We start from the raw sequence: 23,910 nt of genomic DNA, 5'->3' as shown, positions 1-23,910 counted from the left end.
AAGGTAAAGGATTATCTCCCTCCTAAAGATTTGGAGAGGGTGATAAATGCCCTTATAACTTCCCACCTTGACTATTGTAACTCCTTATATGTGGGCTTAGACAAGTTATCGATTCAGCATCTGCAGTTAGTCCAGAATGCTGCTGCCCGCTTCCTGACAGGAAAGAGGAAGAGGGACCACATCACACCTGTGTTGCGCTACCTCCACTGGCTCCCTGTTCATTACAGGATTGATTTTAAAATTTTACTTTTAACTTTTAAATGTCTAAATGGATTGGCTCCATTATACTTAACGGAGCTTCTTCATGTTCATACTCCAGCTAGAGCGCTGAGATCCGCCAATCTCCTCCTCCTGGATGTACCTAGAAGCAGACTAAAAACCAGAGGTGATCGAGCCTTTAGTGTAGCTGCCCCTAACCTGTGGAACAAACTGCCAGTCCATATCAGAACCTGCCCAACTCTCGAATGTTTTAAATCATTGTTAAAAACACATCTATTTTCTTTGGCATTTCCTTCGAGTTAAGTCTGTTATTTTCCTGGTAACTTTAATTTTAATATCACTACATATCGTATACTGTATATTACAAATGTAATATTGATGTACTTTTATTGTGTGAGTAGTGTCATGTTGTTGTATTTAACCTGTGAAGCACCTTGGTCAACTTTGGTTGTTTTAAGTGTGCTATATATAAATAAAATTGATTGATTGATTGATTGATTGATTGATTGATTGATTGACTGACTGATAATGTTACCGGCGGAGGCTATAAATTCTAGTCAATTTCATTGACATGTTGCACACATATTCACAGATCGTCACTCCTAAAGACATTCCCAAAGCGCTAAATCAGCACAGCATCTCGTTCCTCTTTTTCAGGGAACAGGGGTTACAGTTAAGTAACCCGAGACAAATGTGTGGAACCAGTGTTGTGCGGATGTGGCCTACTCATTCCGTTTAAAGCACAAGGAAAACACAGTCACAAGCATCGAACGCTCTGTTTGTAGCAGATGACAGTGAGCATAGCGCTAATTCACTTTGTAGCATAAGGCACATACAGAGTGCAATCTTTTTTAATTAAATAGTATCTTTTTGCGGTTTAATAATCACTTTGACTGGCTTTTCTGGACTGAAAAACATCCGTCAATATACAGAAATACTACACAAGATAAAAGCTCTGTCAAAATAAAAGCAAAATTTAAATGGAAAAAAGTAGGACAGAAATATATAATTAATGTAAAGTTATGTTATATTAATTGTATTACTACTACTACAAATACTACTACTACTACTACTAATAATAAATAAATAGTAACTGTATTATACAGTATTTAAGCAAGATCTCACATCTGTGATGCTCTTTTATGCAGCACATAATTTGACAAAATATAACTCCAATGCTTTATTTTGGATTGTGCTGTGAGCTTCTGTATAAAATGAATACATTTGAAAGAAAATAATACAATATTATGTTGAAAATGAATTGTTATATTTTCATTTGATTAAAGTTTTAATGCATTCATTTATTTAAACACAATTTTGATTATAAAATTGAAATAAACTGTTGAAATGGAGGTATCAGTACCGACAAGTACCAAAAAAGAAGTATTGGTACTTGTTCTCAAAAAAATGGTATTGGGACATCGCTACACAAAACTTCTTGTTGTATCATTCCAAAACCTTTTGAATTTCCAGGCTGGCTAATAAAAATATAAATCCTGTGTGCTTTTACTCTCAGAAGTTCTACTAACTACAGTTATTTTAGGACTTACAATAATAACTTTTGAAACAGTTTCCAGTTTTGTGTGCAATAAACATCAATTGGTTTGTGAACAGACTTGGCGGTCCATGGTTTGAGACTATGTTGCAAACTGTTGTCCAATGTGGGTCCTGAAGCAAAACCAGTTCAGAAGCACTGCTATATAGACTGTTAGCACATTATAACAGTACCATGTTTTCAAATGACCCCTATCATTATCAACAGTATCAGAAAAAATGTACTTTTTATTTTTACTCATGATACATTAATTTTATTTTATTTAGGTCCATGACATGCTGAAACTTGCACACACAGTGTGTTATGACAAGAGTGTCCCCAACATTTTTCATCATCTACTGTTTGCGCATTTGCAGATCATTAGTGACACGTCTGTCATCGCCGAATGATCTCGATGACTAAGCTCAGCAGTGATCCGGCAGACATCCAGAGCACAGCACAACAGGAGAATTAATAGAATGCTGTTCATATTTTCTTATTAACACTCACTGGAGGGTATACTATATATCTCATTATACTATTGCTTGTAAAGGCTGTTAGATGGCAACTCCATTGAGAAAGACAATGCTGTAAGAGTATATAAAGAAGTAAAGACATGGCTAAACGAAGAGAATTGTATTGCTATTCTGTTGTCATGGGCCTTCATAAGTGAGGACATACTTAATTAGAATGACTGATCACTGATCTTTATTTTACAAAGTCATGTGCCTCTCAGAAAAAAGTGTGTTGCTTTTCTGATTAGGCTTGGATGAAAGAATCTGGCATACATGAATTTCTGATTCTCATTCCTTTTTTACTTGACAACGTGTTTTCATTTCTATGAGGATTTATCTAACTTCATGTGCAATCCTATACTCTCAATTATCACCGCAGAGGAGAGAGAGGAGAGAATAAAAGATTCAGCAAGCGAAGAAAAAAATTAAAAGGAGAATTAGGAGAAATAATTTTAATAACATAAAATATAAATGGTTTCTGTTGCCGGTCCAGTGCTTGCTGCATTAGCATGTAAAGTGAAAAGCCAATGAGTCCCATCTGAACAGAGTCCCCCCACCACGTCTCAGTCATACCCACTTTAATTGCATCAATGCTATTATTATCGTAGTTATTATTTTTCTGTCAGTAATCGCAGTCTCCCCTTTCCTCCTCTCAAGAGGAATGCTGAATGGGTGGTATTGCAGGTCTTGAATCATTTTACAAGTTTATTGTGATATTATTACATTAAATTCAATGTTTGACACCTAAGACATGCACACACTGGCTCTGATGCTGACACAGAAGTAATTCAGATGGATTTAAATGGCATTGTTTTACTCTGAATTGAGCATGCATTTAATAACAGCACACTTAAGTCAAGAGTTACACATTAGTGTGCTGACTTATGTAATTGACTCTCCCATTTTCAAAAAAAAAGTGTGCAGTTGTATTAGTCACTGATTTCTTAAAAAAGCTAGACTCCTCTTTATAAAGATGTCGTTCACTATCAATGAAAGGAAAATAAATAAATAGATGCGGATATAGAAAAACACAAGCATAATTTCTCATTGCAATTTTATCAGTGTCAAATTTTAGATATTTGCATGCAGACATTTAAAAAAAAAAATATTATAATATATTCTCTGTATATCTGCTTTTGTATTAATAATCTCAATCAGGTAAGGGCATCAGGGGTATGAAAGTGCTAAATTCTGTTGATTTTCTCGTTGATAAAACCATCAAAATTCGCAAATATGACCAATGAGTTTGTTCATTCTTCATACTAACAGCTACATCCACAATGTTACCACATCATATATTTCTATTGTTGTTTGCTGGTATGAATTATGGAACATTGCTGATTCAACTGCAGCTACTTAGTCTTCTTCATTACAGTTAGAGTGATCTTCAGGCTTTATCCATTAAACAAATAACCTACGACGGAAAGACAAAAGCCAGTAATGCAAGGTTTCAAATTCTCCGTTCAGTTGATAAACTTTCCAAATGCTGTGAGTCATACAGTTTTTGCACTAACAGCTTAATGTTATTAAATCCACAGTGGAAAATATAGCAGAATTTTCTCCATTAATAGTGCCAGACTCAGGAGCACTTGTATTATTTCTTTTTGCACATTTTGCATGCTTCTAATGCCGTAGAGACTTTGTGTTACATTGGGGCAAGGATTGTATTAGGTATTTGTAAGTGGTGGGTAAAGTCAGGGGTGATTAGCATTCAGTGGCCTATATATATACAAGCTAAAATGTGTCAGCTACATCCATTGTGAAAATATCACACTGTTTACTAAACCACACAATATGGTTCATTAGGACCTTGCAGACAACTCAATTAAAAGTTCTTCTCTCACCCGGTGAATTGAGGTTTCTGGGGTTTTTAGAGGTATTCTGCAGGGGCCCAGGAATCTGAAACGAGTGGGGTCACATTATAAAGCTCATCAGCTTGGTTCATGTATGTTAATTAGGTGGCATTATATCCACTGTGAAGTATATACATTGTCTTATTGAGTCAAAAAATGTAAAACCTGTAATGTACATTTACAGTGCATCCGAAAAGAATTCACAGCACTTCCACATTTTGTTATGTTACAGCCTTATTCCAAAATTGATTAATTATTTTCCTCAAAATTCTACAAACAATACCCCATAATGACAACGTGATAGAACCCTAACTAAAAAAAGTGAACTTGAACGAGACAAAAACTTGACTTGACATAGACTTGACCTGACCAACAAAGTTACATTAGCAATACCTCACCCAAGACAATGGAAAGTAATCAAAAAATGAACCAATGAAAACAAGACACATCAAGGAAGCTCATGACAAGATCACACGATGAAACATGAAATCACATGACATGACAACAGGAACTACATTTTCAAAATAAATGATCAAAACAGAATAAACATGACAATATGAAGTGTTTTTATTCAAGTCAATAGGTCCAATATTAAGTTAATCCAAAGAATTAGAGTCGTCAAGTGAAGTCTTTTTTATTTGTATAGCACCTTTCACAACACACATAGTTTCAAAGCAGCTGTACAGAAGATCCGGCAATAACAGAAAACAAAACGGTATTGTCTATAATGTCTTTGTCATCATTGTGTAGTTTGATCAAGTATGACTGTGAATTTTGTTTAAAAATAAGTCATACAATAATAATTGTATTTATAACCCCAGTGAGCACGCCGAAGGCGACTGTGGCAAGGAACACAAAACTCCATAAAATGTTGGTTAATGGAGAAAAATAACCTAGAAACCAGAAACACTGTGGGGGCCAGTTCCCCTCTGGCTAACATCCTGAATATAATGCCAATATTACTTATGTATAGTGCAAGTCATGGTTTAAAATTATTAAAATAATAAGTGTTAAGAGACAGTGTTTAAACAGTGTTTAAATTTTGTTTGAACTGTTAGATTAATGACTATTGTCTTTGAAGTCCATCCTGTATTAACTGCAGAAGTTCACATACTGTAAATGCAAATATCCTTGTTAGTTGGCTGATAAAGGGTTTTGTTGGCATATAGTTGATGTATTCCGTTTCAAGAGTGTAGTCCATCATTAGGCAGATATGCAGTCAGAGATCAGTGAGGTGCATTGTATATCAACCTGGCCAGTGATTTTGGTGAGGTCTATCCTAAATCCAAGGTTCAGGCAATGGCATATGAAGTATCCCATGTCTTATGGTTGGAGTTGGCATCAGTTCATCCTCTGAAGTCCATCGTAATAGACTGAAGTGATGTTTGGCTGGCACTGGCTGCTATTAGTCATCATCACACAGCGACACGTAGCAGTGGAGTCCAACACAAAGCAGGAATGGAGATGGATCCAGCTGGTTCTGATGACCTCAGGATAGGAGTCCCGAGGTTGAGACAGGGAAACCAATAAAATAATATTAGCATAGATGCCATTCAATTTATTGCAGAGTTATAGATCATGATCACTGTTTCTGGTTCCGGCAGACCTAACTAAACAGCGTAATTGTGAGTTGAAGAATAAATTAGTTGTATGCCTGGCTAAATATATGAGTCTTTAGTCTAGACTTAAACTGAGTGAGTGTGTCTGCATCTTGAACAGTGTTAGGGAGACTATTCCATAGTTTAGGAGCAAAATATGAAAAGGATCTACCTCCTTTTGTGAATTTTGATATTCTAGGAACTATTAACATGCTATAATTTTGCGATTGTAATGAACTTGGTGGAATATAGCGTGGCAGAATGTCACTTAAGTACTGCGGAGCTAGACTATTCAAAGCTGTGTACGTAGTAAACTGCTGCTGCAATTTTTGAACCAATTGAAGTTTATTTATTGATCTTGCTGGACATCCTCCCAGTAATGCATTACAATAATCTAGTCTTTAGGTCATGAATGCATTAATTCGTTTTACGGCATCAGCAACAGAGAGCATGGTTCGTAATTTAGCAATATTTCTTAGGTGGAAGAATGCTGTTCTAGATTTTCAAAGGACAGATTGTTATCAAATATAACACCTATGTTCTTCGCTGTTGAAGATGATGTAACAGTACATTCATCGTGAGTAAAATTATATTTTAGCAGCTTATTTTTAGATGTTTTTGGTCCAATAATTAGTACCTCTGTTTTGTCAGAATTGAGTAGAAGGAAATTTCTGGCCATCCCATCTTTGATTTCATTTATATATTCTGCTAATTAGGAGAATTGTAAAATCTCATCAGGTTTTGGAGAAATATAAAGTTTGGTATCGTTGGCATAACTGTGGAAACTTCTTCCATGATATCTGATAATGTCTCCCAGGGGAAGCATATACAAGGAAAAAGCAGAGGCCCTAAAACTGATCCCTGTGGCACTCCATACTTTACTTTTGTTTGGTTTGAAAATTCTTCATTTTCATAGACAAAGTGATAGCAGTCTGCTAAATAGGACCTAAACCATGCTAATGCAACTCCACAAATGCCAACATAATTCTCTAGCCTATTCAAGTGAATGTCGTTATCTATTCATTTCAAATGCAGCACTATGATCTAAAAGCACTAGAAGTGAAATGCAGCCATGATCAGATGAAAAGAGCAAGTCATTTGTAACTCGGATAAGTGCAGTATCTGTACTTTGATGAGGCCTAAATCCTGAGGCCGAAATGGTTCATATATTCTATTTCTCTGTAGAAATGAACATATTTGGGAGGATACTACATTTTCTTGTCTATAATTAGCCAATTCTCCAGGATCAAGTTGTGGCTTCTTAATAAGTGGTTTGATAACTGTCATTTTTAAGTTTTTTGGGACATGTCCTAAGGCGAGCGAGGAATTAATAATATTAAGAAGAGGTTCTGAAATGACTGGAAATACCTCTTTTAAGAGCTTAGTTGGTATTGGAGCCACATGCTGTGGCTTTTGATGTTTCGATAAGTTTTGTTAGCTCTTCATGACCTATGACAGTGAAGGATTGAAATTGCACGTGAGGGGAATTATGAGACACTGTTTTCTGATGTGCTGTGACAGACGATTGCATAATTCAGACAAATGCACCCTACAGAGCTCAACATTTCCCACCACTTTTCCCAGGTATATCACAGTGGCCCTTGCAAACTCACACTTTGTTAAATTCACAGTGAGCCATGCCTCAGAATAAGAGTGAAATCTATTCTTTTCAATGACTCTGAATTATTCGATCAACCAAGCAATGTGTAATCCATCGGGATCAATATTCTCCTCCTCACCCTCTATGTGGGTAGGAGGAGGATATTGCTTTCATAGTAGGGATTCATTAAATTAACGTGACACAACAGAGTTGATTTTTTTTCGAAACGGGGTAGCGATCATGTAATTTTCTTCAATCAATTTATGCCCCACAACATACGGCCATCAAACATAGCCTCAAAAGGAAAATAAGCAACATAATGACGCAAAACAAGAAATGTATCTCCCTGTTCAAAAGTATGACGTTCGATGGTGTGATCATACAGATGTTTCATGACTTATTGTTGTTTTTCGATTTTAACTTTGGCAAACTCTCTGGCTTAAACAAATCTTTTTCGTGAGTCGTGAAGCACAGCCAAAAGCCCATGAACTTTGTGACCAGACTAGATTATTGGGACTAAACCTGGTACTTTCTTGTACCCCCTCTTGTGTGGCCAACAACAGCCAAGGTAAACCTTCCTCCCAGTCCCTGTCCAACTGGACATAAAAACATGGAGGAGAGTCTTCAGTGTCTGGTGAATCTCTAAAGTGTGCCCGGACTTTGCACATGGTATGCACTAGACAGGTTGTTTAATGGGCAGATGTTTCAGAACTTGTCGGAACTGGTAGAGATAAGATTAGTACCCTGGTCGCTTTGAATAATTTTGGGAATGCCAAAAATAGACATAAATTGCAACAAAGCTTTTATTATCGAGCATAAAGTGATATTACACAGTGGATAAGCAGCAGGAAAAAATGTGTTCACACACATTACAGTCAGCAAGTAATTACTACCAGATTTAGAACATGGTAGAGGGCCCACACAATCAACAATGTGATGCTCAAAGGGCTCACCAAATGCTGTAATGTGATACAACGAAGCGGGTTTCAAATTCTGATTGGGCTTACTGATTAACTGACAGGTGTGACACTTTTTAATGTAAGCTGAGATGTCATGCTTTAAACGAGGCCAAAAAAAATATTGTAACATGCGATCGTATGTCTTACGCACTCCAAGATGACCAGATTGATCGTGTGCGACTTCCAACCATGTATTTGTGGGAACCACTACTTGAACAAGGGCGTCCTTGACAAAATCGTCACCATAGGGAACCCACTTCCGCAACAAAACCCCGTCCTGCAAAAAATACCCTTGAGTGATGTTAGGCACCTCATCCTCAAGAACAGAACTGACAAACAGCTCAGCCAAGGATGAATCAGAACGTTGCTCTTTACCATCTCATCTGCAGACACAGGAAAAGACAAAGCAGATAAATCAGGCATAGGCAAAGGACTACACAACTGATTCAACAGTACGTTTGGTTGATCAACCATTTCACTATTAGTGCTTCGAGTCATAGCATGGGTTGCTACACACACAGTGTCTACAACCGCTGGGCACTGATCAAGCACTACAGCACCATTGGATTAAATTATGGGAGATGTAGGCAAATTAGCCCACACAAGTTCGCCGGCTAGTTCTTTTCCCAAACTATATGAACTCCCTAAACTGGTAATGCTGGATGCACTCCCACAGCAATTCAGATAAGAGCTTGACTTTATGGAGAGGACGCAGCCAGTGTCAGACTGTGAAGAAAAGGGCATAATGTACTCCAAAATAAATGAATCCATAGCTCCTGTATCACATAAGACCATAACAGAGATTTCTTTACTGCCAACACGAACATTCAACCTTCTGTAATAAAAGAATAGTATGAGGACAAACAATACATATTAGACATTTTATTTTCACAAATATCAGTATCACCAGAATTAACCGGAGCCGCAAAGGCAGCAGACTTGACAGAAGTTTTAACTCTAGCACATCTGCATTTCAGTAACCTTCCTCACAACAGTAATTGCATGACATTTTTAGATCAAACTACCCAGAGGGAATAAATTTAGGAGGAAGACTATTCAAAAACCTGGTGGAGCAAGCTACATTTACATTAATCATTCGTGCTGCAATCAACAAATCTACTTTTACGGGTGAGTATGAAATCGTCCACTTATGCTGCTACTTCTTCAGGAGATTTAACTTTGTTTTTCGTTTTCCTTAAGTCTTTTAACCCTAATCTCTATATCATAAAGGCCAGTAATTTTTGAAAAAAGAAAGTTGTTCCTTCACTTTTCCAATAAAGCATGCAAACGTGACTTAATAAACGCATCAATGCCAGCCATAAAGAAAAACACCACAAACTAATAAGCAACCAAAGTGTGCAATCAAATACCTGGAGAGTCCCCACTACCTACTGTAAGGAGGACTCAGGTTGAGATGGATCCACATGCGGTTTATTAAACAGGCAAGTTCAGGGTACAGACAGGCAAGGGTCAAATAAACAGGGCAGTCAAACAATATCAAAGGCAGAGCAGAAACAGGGTAAACAGGCAGAGGTTCGGGGCAGGCAGCAAAACAGCAGTAGTAGTAGAATTCCAGGCAGAGTAATCAATAGACAGGGAGCAAACGATCGTAAAGTGGTAATACAAGGCAAGATCAAGACACAGGCAATGCAATGCAATGCAATGCAATGCAATGCAATGCAATGCAATGCAATGCAATGCAATGCAATGCAATGCAATGCAAAAACGCTCAGAAATGTAGCCAGTGCAAACAAGACTTCGCAATGAGTGAACAAACAGACAGGGCTTAAATAGTGAGATGATGAGGAACAGCTGTGGGGTAATCAGATCAGGTATGCGGGCATATGGGAAATGTAGTCCAATGTTAATATTTGAGTGAGAGAGACCTCCGGTGGCCGATTGAGGAATCTTCACCTGCGTTCGTGACACCTACCTTTCTCAATAATAAGCTCTTCTTAAACCTAATCTTCATGCAGTTAGAGGCAAAGGGAATTTATGCACTGAAGCCGATGGGTGAAAAATGTAAGCGGTCAGACCAGCGACATTCTCAACATCACAGATGTGCCCCCAAGACAACGGCTACCCGCTTTCACCACAACACTACAAAAACTAAAAATCTTACACGTTTCAAAGAAAACACTATACCTACAAGGGGAAAACTCCTAGTTAAAAAAACAATCAATATTGCACAAAGGTAACTTACCAGTCGTTGAATTTAACACTGCAACCAAACGCTAAAACATAGACCAAACAAAACTTCCACAGGTGTGTCCCATTACAAATTGCATACTTGGTGACTTGAAAATATTCAATTGTGATTTTCCCTCAAAAATAAAATGGCACTATGCTGTAATCAAGCGAACCTGATTAAGCCATGTTCAAAGGACGAAAGCATAAATACAATCGGACGAGCTGGCTCAAAAGTATGCAATAAAAGAGAGGGACAGACACATTTTTTCCAAAAATAAACTCAAGGATTTATTAATAAAAGATAAAGTACAAAAAAAAGGTGTGTTCTATGAGACAATTTGGATAGAGCAGTCAATCTAGCCTGTGCTGGAAATCATGTCTCAAACAAGACAAAGAACACAGCAGATTGACGTGCCCACTGAACCAGAAGTGGAAAAGAATACAAGAAGTAGTATATCGGTATTAATGCAGATTTTATGGTTCATGTTGTTTTTCAGCCTAAGCCAATGAAGTTCAAACATTTGATAACTTCGTCAACATTCTGGCACACATGACACATTTGTGCACAGCTTTGATGTTGAGTGCTCATAGGTTTAACTGAAAATTTGCATTCTGATTTGTATCTGTGGAACTGATCGATGGAGGATTGAAGCACTTAATGCTAATGCTAGCAGTTGCCTCTTGGTGCTCTGTGTTTACTTACTGCTGCTTCAACGTAAGCTGTGTTCTCTAGCAAGTCGATCCAAGGCATCTAGAAAGCATGCTGGGCATTTATGAGAATACATATCATAAATCATTCCGCTTAATTCCTCCAGACACCAGAGGTGAGGAGCAAATGGGAGCGTTGCCACGGTGTCCATCTCAGATTTCTGAGGCATAGCCTGATAGAGTATTGACTTTTTTCTGATAAGTGGCGAAAGGGATGTGAGCAGGGTGAAAAAAGCCAAACTGAGCATCAAGTTTATTTTTGGACCCTGGGGATACATTATTATCTGTTGGAGACTTAAAGTCTGGCTTCAGAGGGAGACTTTGAAACATATCTCTGGCAATATGAGGCAAATTCCAGCTTTAAGTTTTCCCTAGGCTTTCAAAGGCTTTAACAGCTCGGTAAATGGAAAGTTGCTAAAACAAACAAATAGTAACCTGCTTGCATTTACAAACTAAAGAAAAACACACTTTAACAGAGTAGGTATTGATACAGATTTCCAGATCTGATTCAAATCCTAATCACAATCTCTCGATTAAATTCGGTTTCTAATTTTATTTTATTTTATTCCGAATCATATGGGTATATTTAGGTTCTAATTTTCATTTTGCTTGCAAATGAAATTAATTATATATATGTGTGTGTGTATGTGTCCACTTACTGAGCACTTTATTATGTACACCATCACACCTACTTATTCGTGTAATTATCTATTTAGCCAATCATATGGCAGAGGTGCAATGCATAAACTCAGTCAGATACAGTCAAGTGTTTCAGTTAATGTTCACATCAACCAATATATGTATTTTTTTTTTTTTTTTTGCACCAGAACAGTCATAAATTAGTCATAAATATTATAATTTTCCACCCTGTCCCTGGCCCTCTGTCTGAAACGCTCGGGTTTAAGCTGCCTGGCCCTTTAAGACTTCAGTGTAAATGCCCACTATTGTGATTGGCTAACATTGTGCAGCCCTTCCAAAACAGCCATATTTGAAACTTAATCCAAAGAAAATGAACAAACTCCCCACAACATTAAAAATATTTTTTTTTAGGATTAACACCTAATGTACACCCAACACATTTCATTTGTGTGTATCAAACTGTTAACTCGAACACAATAACTGTCAAATAGTCATGACATTTGAAAATATTGTGAATAGAATTGGTTACTTATGTTTTTTCATCCAATAGTCCAATTTTAACTGCCCAATCTTTCAATAACAATTCCTTTTCAAAGCTTGAATCATATTGTAATTGGTTCACCAGTACTCCACACTGATATGAGCTGAAAAAAAATTATAAAATACAGTCCAAATACAGTTAATCTGTGTCTTCTGAAGCAATACAATCAGTTTTAGGTGAGAAAGAGATCAAAATGTTACATTAAAATTAATTATAAAACTTGACATCTGATTTTATTGCTTCAGAAGATATGGATTACAGTATACAGGTCTGACTATGCGAGACTGTAGTTTGAAGTAATGCATATAAATGCATGATACATTGACTGCATTTATAAGATAGCCTATGTTGCCATTAACTAGCTAGCCAACTGTTAGCTAAATTTGTTGGATGACAGTAGCCGTTTATAAAATAGACTGTACATTATATATATGTTGACACAGTTCAATATTGATGTGATTCCATCACAACTGTCATTTTGATATATCGATGTGTTTTTGTTTTATTATAATAGAATGTATATATTTTCTGTATAACCAAGTTATGTTGCACTTATGAATGGGTCTTTTTGCATTATCTCGAACATTGTCTACCATTAATTTAATGTATTATTGTAGTTTACCTTGCTGAATAATTACAGATTAACATTGACATTAACCTGACATTTAGTATAAAGAGAAGATCATTTGAATTATTTGAAATTTATGAAGCAAGGCAGCTTGCAATTTGTCAGCATTAGCAGGCAAGATCAAGTTAGCTAAAATGACACAGATCAGTCTATATGGCACTATATTTCACATTCTTTGCTGTTATGTAAGCTTACCTGTCCAATAAGAAAAATGCCAATTCAGAGTCGGTTTTGATCCGCAAAATCGAAAGAAAGTCCCTCCAGAAATCAAATGCCCTGCCAATGTTCACTCTAGATTTCGATCGACCACGATCACATTCCTGCTTAGCCAGATTGGATTCAGTAGATAAATGTGTTTTGTTTTTATTTTTGGCTTATCCTGAGTTTGTGTTGTTTGGGTCGGTGTTGTGCTGGATTCCATCTCTAAGATAACGTTACCTAGTTTTGCCGAATGTCTGTTGACGCTGTTGAATAGTAGGAAGCGCGCATAAACGTCACTTTCTTTGGATTTTCTCTGCAAATGCGACCCGCTCCCTTTGCATGAAAATCAGTCTGCAGGCTTTAATAGGCAACCTAGGAAGTCCAGGATGGGCTAATTGTTTTAATTTGCATTACAAGCCGTTCACACATTTGCAAGAAAAAGCCGAATATTACATGAAAAATTGTACATATTGCACCTTTAAAAAAAGTCCTGTGATACCATATATAAATTCACAAATATTTAAGCCAATACTGCAATACAGTATACACTATACATTACAAAAAAGCATTTAACTTTTAAGAGAATTCAAGACTAAGTCTTAAAAATTTCAAAAGCACCAGTACAAAATATACAATGACATCTAAAAAAAAACTATTATTAACTAAAACTTAACTAAAATTATTATGCCAAAGGTACCCACCAACAATAGAAGCGTTTGAAAATACTCAAAGCATCTTAAACTCCCTATACAGTGAAAATCTTATTCTTCAGGGACTGAACTCTGTTGGGGCACTTTTCTCCCAATCCCACAAAGATGTACTGCCTCAGATGTGTATTTTAGTCCTTTTGGATACTCAATATTTAGTGCATAGAGAAAGCAGTGGGAAAGTCAGATAGGTCCTCCATGACCACAGTTTCCTCCAGGATAATGCTGAAGCAGAGGGGTTACCAGGATATCATGTTTGGGGGGGCATTTGGCTTGTTTGGGGGGCAACATAAACAATTGAAAAAATTGGCGCAAAATTAAGCTATACTACACACAATCTGTTTTAGTGCATATCTTTTTCTAAGCCAGGAACCCAGAGATAGGCACAGGGCCCCTATTAGACTATAGGGCTTAAACTGGATTTTTGTTGTGTCAGACCTCACTCATCTGCTAGCGATGGAAAAATATGCACAAAACAATCCACTTTTAAATTGTAATTTATCATCAGATGCAGAGGAGTTTCCAGCATTGAAAGACATCCAGGGCTTAGCCCAGACAATTTTATTTTCACACTAGCAACCACTTCCCTGTTGTCCAAAGCTGGTGAGCGGGTATTCTTTGAGTTTTGCTCTGGCTGGGCCTGTTTCTACAGTTCCAAAATCTTCCACTCTAATACTATCCTCAACATCCTCTCTCCTCCCTGAATCATCTGTGATGCAAAAGAACCGATACAGCACATAACTTATTGCAAATCAGCTTCAAACAACTAATTCATCAAGTGCTACATATGTCAAATTGTAGACCAATACCATTGAAGAAAATGTATTGGGAAGAGCAGATCAGTGGGATTGCCCTTAGATCTATCATGATCCTTGAATTTTCATGTACATTAACATAAAGTCATCACAAAAGAGTTATATTATAGTGAGTAAAGTGAGGTAAAAAAATATTGAATATAAATAATTTATATTTTTTGACATAAATAGTCAAAATGATGTATAAGATCCTAAGTTAAAGCAATACATGAATGACTTTAGTCTAAGTTCATTAACACACTATGGCATCGAACTGTATCAAAATCCTTTCATTAGGATCACTGAGATAAACAATGTTTCACTTTTAACTTTCTCTAAAGTAAAGTGACTTATTAATTGTTACCAGTTTCCATGCCTGATTCTGGCACAGCTGCTGCTCCTCAGTCTGTTGCTCATCTTTGCTACACTCTACAAAACCATTTAATCAAATCAAAGTGTATATTTACTACAAACTAATATCACTAAACAAGTCACACATACATTTGATGTTAATGCTTATTGGTTATCCTTAGCGAAAACAACACCTGATAAAGAAGAAAAGTACACTCCGAACGGGCTCGAGACACGGTCTCCAGCATGAGAGGTGACTGCGTTAACTCGGAGCTACCAAGCTTCGTCAATCTAAATAAGGAGGTTAGAGGCTACAACTCTTGAGGTTTAGCCTACTGTGGGTGAAAGCCAGCTAGATGATGATCTTAAGACTTTAAGGACAAAAACAAATGTGAATTCTTACCCACTGACTTCTTTCGGAAAAATCCCCAAAGCCTCATTTGCTTAATTTTTGCTGTCTTTCCTGCTAACTTCTGTTAACTCGCCACTAAGTAATGTTAATTGATGTCAACGACTGTGCAAGCTCCTCCTCTACCTGCTGCATATTCAACAGAGAGGAAGAAACGGAGTCGCCCATAGGCTACCGACAGCAAAGGAACTTATTCTATAGGCTAGATTATGCCTATGTCTATTTTTACAGGCTGTATGCAGTATGTGCAAAGCCAAAGCACAATGAAATAAGGCAACTTATGATTTCGGGGGTTTACATAGGCTTTTGTCCGGTTTCATATTTGTCAGTCAACTTTTCAAAATACATTCGGGGCTACACTCAAAACATTCGGGGCTGAAGCCCCGGCAAAATCGGCTGCCGCCGCCTCTGATCAGATGGACAGATTATTTCTCAAATTCTCAGGGGAGGCAGAGCTTATCCTAGGGGAGGCACTGCCTCCCCCAGCCTCCCCCTACACAAGCCCCTGTGCTGAAGTCTCTTTGTTGCCTGCGAGAGGTCATCCTACATGACTTCAAGAATGCCCAGTTTCACTCCTCTTGCGTAAGTCTCCTCTAAATCAGTGTCCTAAGAATTATATCAATTTAATGAAAAATGATTGTGCATAAGTTTAAATCGAAAAATCAATGCTCAAATAAACTCTTGCAAACAAATCATGGCACATTATGTGCTAACCTGATGTAAACACTTGATGAAAATGAGCAACATGAAAACTATGTCAGCACCTTTATTAAATATAACCACACATTTCATAAAAGATTGGTGATCAAAAAGAAAATAATGAACAAAAGTTGAAAACCTACCAGACAAGTCTTGGATATTGCATCACGCTCCCTGAGGTACAAGGGGAGTCCCCGTAGAGCCATATTGTGTCTATGTGATAGGATGTATGTTGTCTGTGGGAGGGAAATAAATAATTTTAATTATGATTTACTTCTGCATGATTCCTTGCAGATCATAATTGAGTGTCACTGAAAATGTGTTTGGATGGGCAATGTGTCAGAAAAGAAGGGAGCCTCAGGGCAAAAAATTCACAAAAACTGACTTCAAAAAGACAGTTATTTACAGATACAACCACTAATTTCAAGGGATTCATAAGTATAGGACTCATACCTGCTCATCAAAATGGTCCAGAATAATTTTCATCTCATCTGCAAGGTCTTTATTCTTTGCTCGATACATTTTGATGAGAGCATTGACATGTTTGTTAAGAGATGTCATGAAAGCCATTTTGAGGTCCACACAAGTGATGCTTTGAAACTCTGTGGAAACCTGAGGGAGTGAAAGAGAAAAAACATCTGTTAACATTTAAGTCTATAAAGAATCATGACAAAATTAGGTAAAGACAAAATGTAACTTGCTAACCAGGCCATCTTTCTTTGATGACAGAGACCAAGGGCTGCTCATTGACTAATTCTTTACTTCTAAGAGGGAATGTACAAATATCATCAAAAACCAAATAAACGTACTCACCATAAAGATTCCTCTTGATTATTGCGCACGTGCTGTCTCTTCTTTGATAAAGATTCTTCTTCGGCTGTTTGCTGAACACTTCTAGTTGTTTCTCCCGCATTAAAAAGTTAACATTGACACACAGCAAGAATGCGCAACAGTCACATACAGAGGGCGTGGTTTAGCGCGAAAGAAAATAGCCTAGTTTCCAGCCAACTTTCGCGCTATTTTGTTATCGACAAAGTGAAAATGTGTAAAAAAGTCTTCTGCCTGTTTCAATGGCCTTTAATCGGCTGTGTCTCGTTTGGAAGGCTGTATGCTAGGTAGGATGCGTGCTTTGAAGGTTGTATTTGTCCATTATCTGTAATTGTATCTATAGCTGTTAATATGACAAAATTATTTTTATCTGTCTCTGTATTAGCATAGATCCGGGTGTGGGCGTGGCTTAAGCCCATTTTTTGTGTTAATCTTACATTTATATTTTCTATTAATAAAATATGCTTTGTAAATGCCTTTTAATAATAATAGCCTAATATTCATAAAAATAATATTAATAATAATAATAATTATTATTATTATTATAAAATTATTATAAAAAAAAATAAAAAAACACTTACCAGATGAAGTTGAATTGTTTAAACGTTTGTCTGTGCATGTATAACAACATTATTCTGGAGGCAGGTGTCAAGCAAAATGTGAAATGTCAAGTACACATTTTGCAGTGAATAATAAATACAAATTCAAACATTAAAATAAATTAAAATAAAATCAATATACCCTACAAACAGGTGAAAGTCCAGCAAGTCTATCAGGAATTTTTATGATATGACAGCATTATTTAGTTAAATAGTAATAATAATGTTACATTGATATAGCGCCTTACCAGGGTTCAAGAACACATGACATTTTCAAATTTAGCACAATTTAAAGAAAAAAGATGGCGTTTCAGTTTCTTAATTTTACATAAGGAAGAATATTCCTAACAGATGAATATTCTCTTGAGCATTTATACCTTTATGGAGCATTTGAAATTTTTCCAGAATCAAATCTTAACTAAAAGAATATCTTAATCGCTGATGTGGATATAAATGTGGTCAACTTTAAGAGACGGATAGACAAGGTCCGACGTTAAATCACTTCAGGTCAGGAATTTAACATCACGTTCAGATTTAGGCTATAAATTATTATGTGTGAATCGTCTGATACATTAACATAGACATTTCAAGAAGTGGAATGTGTATATGATGTCATATCTTAATTAATGTTACACTCTACAAGCTCCATACATGCACAATTAACAAAGACTGCAACCAGAGTCAAGACCATGCATTCGATCTGAAATCACACCATGCTCATTTTCATTCATAAGGTTTATACTTTAGAAATATTGGCTACACAGATTAATAAATTAGTTGTAATTTTGGATATGTTTATTTAAAATGTCACTTTATTCTTGTGCTTTTTGCCTCTGCCATCATTGGTGTATGAGTGTGAGTGTGTTTGTGTGTAAATGGGACACAGTGCAATGCGCTATGGTAACCCCTAAGGTTAAAAAAGCACTATATAGGTGCAGACCAATTACCATTACATTTACCATTTTTGGATTATCAGTCACAAAACAATTTTTACATTATTTGGATGAATCCGCTATTCATTTTTAAAGTCATTATTTGTGCCTTTCAGCATAAAGTATAAGTCATATTAAACTATAATTTAGAAGATTTTAGATTAAAAAAAAGAAATGCAGACAGTTTAACATCACCATGGTCACCATGGATGAGATGTATAGTGAGTAGTCCAGCTATAAATATATAACAGTTCTCTTTGAAATTCTGTGGAAATTGTATGTATTTTATGCTGATGAAGGTATAGTCAGTTAAAAAATGCTGACAGTTTAACATTTTAAGGTAGGGTCTGTATGGACCCCCTTAGACTGTGGCCTCTAGTGCGGCAGCCCCGCACGCACTGTCGGTAGTTACGTCACTGTGTGGAAATGCATCAATATGATCAAAGACATCCATCTAGTACATGTTTAGAAAACACCAAGAAGTAAAAATAGCACAGATGGGTGCAAAAACGGTCCAGGATGCCTTCAAAACAGCATAACAGCAAACAGAAAGTTTAAAAAGTAAGGGTGTGTACTTTTTGGAGTTATAACTTGACATTGCATCTTTTAAAAGTGGAACGAGAGGCATGATAACTGCACATGAAGTGTCCTTTATAAGTCCCCTTTGGATGAATCTCCCATGACAGGACCATCTCTCTCCTCTTCACCTGTGTGACTGACTGAGCATGTTTACTTGCGTAAACTGCACAGAAGCAGGATCTTTTGCAAGGGTGTATGCAAAAAGGGGCTGAGAGAGTGCAGTGGGAGAAGATGTATAATTTGCAGTAAAAGTAAAATTGTTCAGTTCAGGCGAGAAGTTGTGCTGGGCTGCAGTGTTTTTGTCCTGCAGAAGTTTATGTGAGGGACTAGAGAGAAAGAAAGGGAGAATACAAGAAAATTATAAAGGGAAGGAGAGAAAAACAAAGAGATGGTATGAAGACACTAATTACTTTTCTAGTGTTAGTGATTGTAAAAATAAGAGGATGACACTGCAGATGTTTAACTTATGTTACACACCAATCAGTGTTGAGGAGGATACTTTAAAACTGTAGCATGAAACGGTACAAGCTACTTATAATTTAAAGTTGTTAACAACGATCAAGATACTCTTTTAAGATGTGGCTACACTACAGATAAAATAAAAGTATTTAGCTGCATGGCAGGCTACTAACAAAAAGTAGCTATGGTACCTTCGAGGCAAAGAAATTAAATAAAATGTTGGGAGCTTGTTTGTCAATCCATTACACTTCTTGTAGGCTCTGATCCAGTTTTAGTGTGATCTATTTTACACATTACTTCTCCTTTTAGTGAGTGTTTTTGCTCAAAAACTCTTTCAGGTTTATTATGCTTCACTCTAGTCATTTGTGGACACTGGTTCAAGCGACATATTCAAGAGCAGCACCGTTCTCTAGAGCAATGCGAGACAGTGAGCCACTGCATACAAATGCACGTTCCACTGCTCTGTTGCTACAAGGTCATTTTATAAAAAAAAAACATTTTTGCGCAGAAATTCTGAAATAAAATATGAAACCAACTTCACTCCCATTACTGCCATCCACCAATTTATAGAACTTTTACTTTGTTTATTATAAAGAGGGGTTTTGAATTCAGAACCAACAGCATCAATAGCAAACTTCACACCACTGGATAAACACACTGTAAAGGTTTCACTGTAATTTTTACTTTTACATGTGTGTACACCATTGATTAATTTTTTAATCCATTTGAGAAAATTATGTTATTATATCTTATACTTACTGATATATTTTAATACAAATATACTCATTACAAAGTATTTTATAGAATACAAATTTGAATGAAAGGTTGATAAATGTGCATGTATTTTAGAACTGCCATATTTAACAAATTATGCAATTCTTGTAAATATGCTGATAGTGTAATTTTAAAAAGAATAATGAATTGTTTTTGTAAAAATTATATATTTTTTTTTATCTTAACATCAATTGTGAGTTGTCACAACAGGAGTTCCACCAGCACAGTTCAGCACAGTTAGCTCACTGTACTGAGAAATCGGGGTCGGGAATGGTTTGTAATTGTACCGTACCAATCTGCAGCAAGTGGAAATGCAACTGGAACAGTTACTAATCGAGCATGTTAACTGCATCAGCGGTTGTGCAATATTTTTAATTACCTTCTCACCAATTCCAACTGCTTTAATAGTCTGCTTTAATACTTCTTTCTCTGCAAAAAAACAACAACAAAAATCTAAACAAAAATAATCTCTGCCAGTCTCAGATTTGAACATTTCCTAACTTCTTTATTTACTCTTAACTCCTTGACTTTCTTTTTCAAATACACTCCTGCTGAAAATAAATCAAATAAATAAATAAATAAGATGAGGCATCACTGCAAGTTCATTATGGGCAGGCTCTCTTTCTCCCCTCCAACCTACAGTTTATATTCTTTATTGGTTTATTTCAAATATAACACTGAAACCAAAAAGACATGCTTATGTCTGGGAAATGAAAATAAAGAACAAGCCTGTCATCTAATATCATTGAAAACTATCTCAATAAGCTGATCTGACAGTTGCTTCAAATGGTTTACATTTAATGAGTGAGTTGAATTTTGCTTTGGATATATGCCTAAAGAACAATTACCTGACAGGGTGATGTTGACAATATAAAACTGGGGCATAGCATTAGTGAGGATAAAATTGTTCAGGTTATGATGTAAAATGACTGGTGGTGGTGAACAGGAAGGATACTTTTAGCAGATAGGCTGCATGTGGAACTGAAACTCTAAAACTGAGGGTATACAAATACTTTAACCTGTGCTAAGGGCTTTGATGTCAGCATTTAAAGTTCATGTTCAGTTATATATAGTATTGTAATGGATAAAATTGTCCTGTTAATGTTTCCTGTTCAGCGGAACACAGGTGGCATGTCTCTTCTGGATTATTAATTGGGTAAAGGCAACATTACTCTATGCATTCTTCCTTAATATGTTTATACAGGCTTATACTGCTGCATTGCTGTATGAATTCTTCCATATGATGTTTCTATTGCATAAACATAGAAAAAAAAAATATCTTTGGAGCACAAATCTATTCAGTATAAACTGGAAAGACCAGTGTATACTTCCTTTTTCTGCGTTCTGTATCGGATCGCGTCTGGTTGACCACGTTGCCTTTCAAAGTATACTATATACTATTGCTTGTGAATATTAACGCATTCAACGCATGCACACTATGACTGCTTTGTGATACTCTTTTAGTACAGTCAGTGGCAGGCATATGTTAGAAAATGCACACAAACGAGGACAAACGTGTGTTGACAAATTCTGGCCCGCATGTAGACAGTCTTTTTCCTCCCCCTCCCCGAAACCTGATGAACTTTACTTTCCATGCTCTGGCTCTGTTCTGAAAGCAGCTTTACACCATGGCCTATGTTATCTAAAGAGTGAGCCTCTCGGCTCACAAAGCATTCCATCCCTTTTTTTCGGCCATTTACTGCTAATGACGTGAATTCTTATATAGTGAACTCTTTTTTGTTTTCCTCTCCATGATTTGTTCTCTCTGTTTCCTTTTTAGGCCATGGATGTAGCATCTTCTCCCTCCTGTTGGCTTACCATGGTGAACTGTTCTGTTTTTAAGTGGTAAGTTACCCCATTATGTCTGTGAGAACTAAGGCTGATATGCCCTGTGGGGACTAGAGGCGGAATGTATACGCTAGAGTGACTTGACTATACATCCTGAAATGTTAAAGAAATTGGAAATTTTGCAATATTTTAGAAGCTTCTTTCATGTAGTTTGTTGGTCTTTTCAAAACCATATTTGTCATGCTCAGAGAAAAAGATTGACAATTTTGTTAAAGACTGCCACAGAGTTCTTCTTGTATTTACACTGCTTGGTGTCTTCCTCATCTCCTAAAAGTGAAACTGTTTGGCTTAAAGCTGAGGATTTTTTCCCCTGATTGGGTTATTCATATCTTCATGGTAAACAATTTGACATGATTCTGAATTACAGAACTTTGAAATACACTTCTGCTGTTGTAAAGTATACGACAAACTGACAAAAAGAGTGTGCAACATATGTCATTCCCTGAGTTAGCTCGACTATAAACTATTTGGCTGCCACCTGCAATTGTTTTACTACCAAATAGGGGACTAATGGTAAAAAATATGCATTTAAAATGTTATTATGAACATAATGATAAAATAAAGCTGCAAGCAGCAATACCGGGGTCAAGCCAATTATCGGCAAGATGAGCAGTTAAAGCTTTGTGATATGTTTTTGGTTAGAGTTCGATGAACAGTGTATGAGGAGTTATCAAAAGTAAATTTTTAATCATAAAAAAACAAATTTATTTTAAAAATAACAAAAAATAGCTAGTTCTTATAATTTGTGTCCCGTATGTGGCACTGTTCTGAAACTGCTGATGTACTTATATGGGCATGATGGTTATCATGCAGGCAAGCATGCAATCTCCTGATCAGTAGGGGTCAGTGTGCCAAAATGTTGCAGGTAACCTCAGGGCCTAATGGTGATGACACGTACCAAGTTTCGTCCCAATCCCTAAAAGCGTATTTTAATCAGCCTCAAGTGAAATTTTACGCATTCTTCGTCGAATTCGGTGAAGCGCCATTCGAAAACGGTATGGTTTATCAAAATTATGTGAATACTTTTTGTCGTGAGTGCCTCTAGATGATGCAGATCGGACAAACAGTCTAGAAGGAGATCAAAACAGTTGGTTTTCAAAACATTTAAAAATTGTGGACAGAAAGTTTGCTCAATCATGACATAATTGGTATCATTGTTCTCGGCATGAACCATGGAATCTATCAAGGCCAGTCTCATGACAGTAGGCAAAAGGAGTCAACAGCTATTAGTATTTTAGAAATAGCATTATAATTTTTGACCACAAGGTGGCGCTGTCACAAATCTTTTTGAGTCCCTTCAGAGCATGGTGCCAAAGACACCTACGATACGCTAAGTCGTTCGTAAAATACAGCATTTTATGACAAAATATGACAAAATTATAAATGGCTGACATCCAAAATGGCCGACATAGGAAAATGCACTATGTACTGTCGCCTCACAGCAAGAAGGTCATGGGTTCAAACCCTGGTTGCCCCGGCCTTTCTGTATGGAGTTTGCATGTTCTCCCCGTGTCTGCGTGGGTTCTCTCCGGGTACTCCGGCTTCCTCCCACCATCCAAAAGACATGCAGGCTAGGTTAATTGGTGTCTCCAAAAAAATTGCCCTAGGTATGTGGAGGTGAGTGTGAGTGTATGTCTGTCTATGTGTGGCCCTGCGATGGACTGGCGACCTGTCCAGGGTGTCCCCCGCCTTTCGCCCAATGTTAGCTGGGATAGGCTCCAGCCCCCCGCGACCCTGTACACAGGA

At 36.8% G+C, this 23,910-nt stretch overlaps 1 protein-coding gene across 1 annotated transcript in view; it reads left to right on the top strand.

The window, feature by feature from the left end:
- Nucleotides 1-23,910, top strand: part of lingo2 (leucine rich repeat and Ig domain containing 2) — a 478,838-nt gene that overhangs the window by 112,311 nt on the left and 342,617 nt on the right. Inside the window, exon 2 of the mRNA XM_052149207.1 lies at nucleotides 22,097-22,161. The gene's annotated coding sequence lies outside the window, so the exon portion shown is untranslated. The remainder of the gene's footprint in view (nucleotides 1-22,096; nucleotides 22,162-23,910) is intronic.

Source organism: Xyrauchen texanus, chromosome 19 (genome assembly GCF_025860055.1).
Source record: "Xyrauchen texanus isolate HMW12.3.18 chromosome 19, RBS_HiC_50CHRs, whole genome shotgun sequence".
Classification (NCBI taxonomy): domain Eukaryota; kingdom Metazoa; phylum Chordata; class Actinopteri; order Cypriniformes; family Catostomidae; genus Xyrauchen; species Xyrauchen texanus.
Note: the sequence above shows the minus strand (reverse complement) of the source record. Positions and strands in the feature narration are given on the sequence as shown.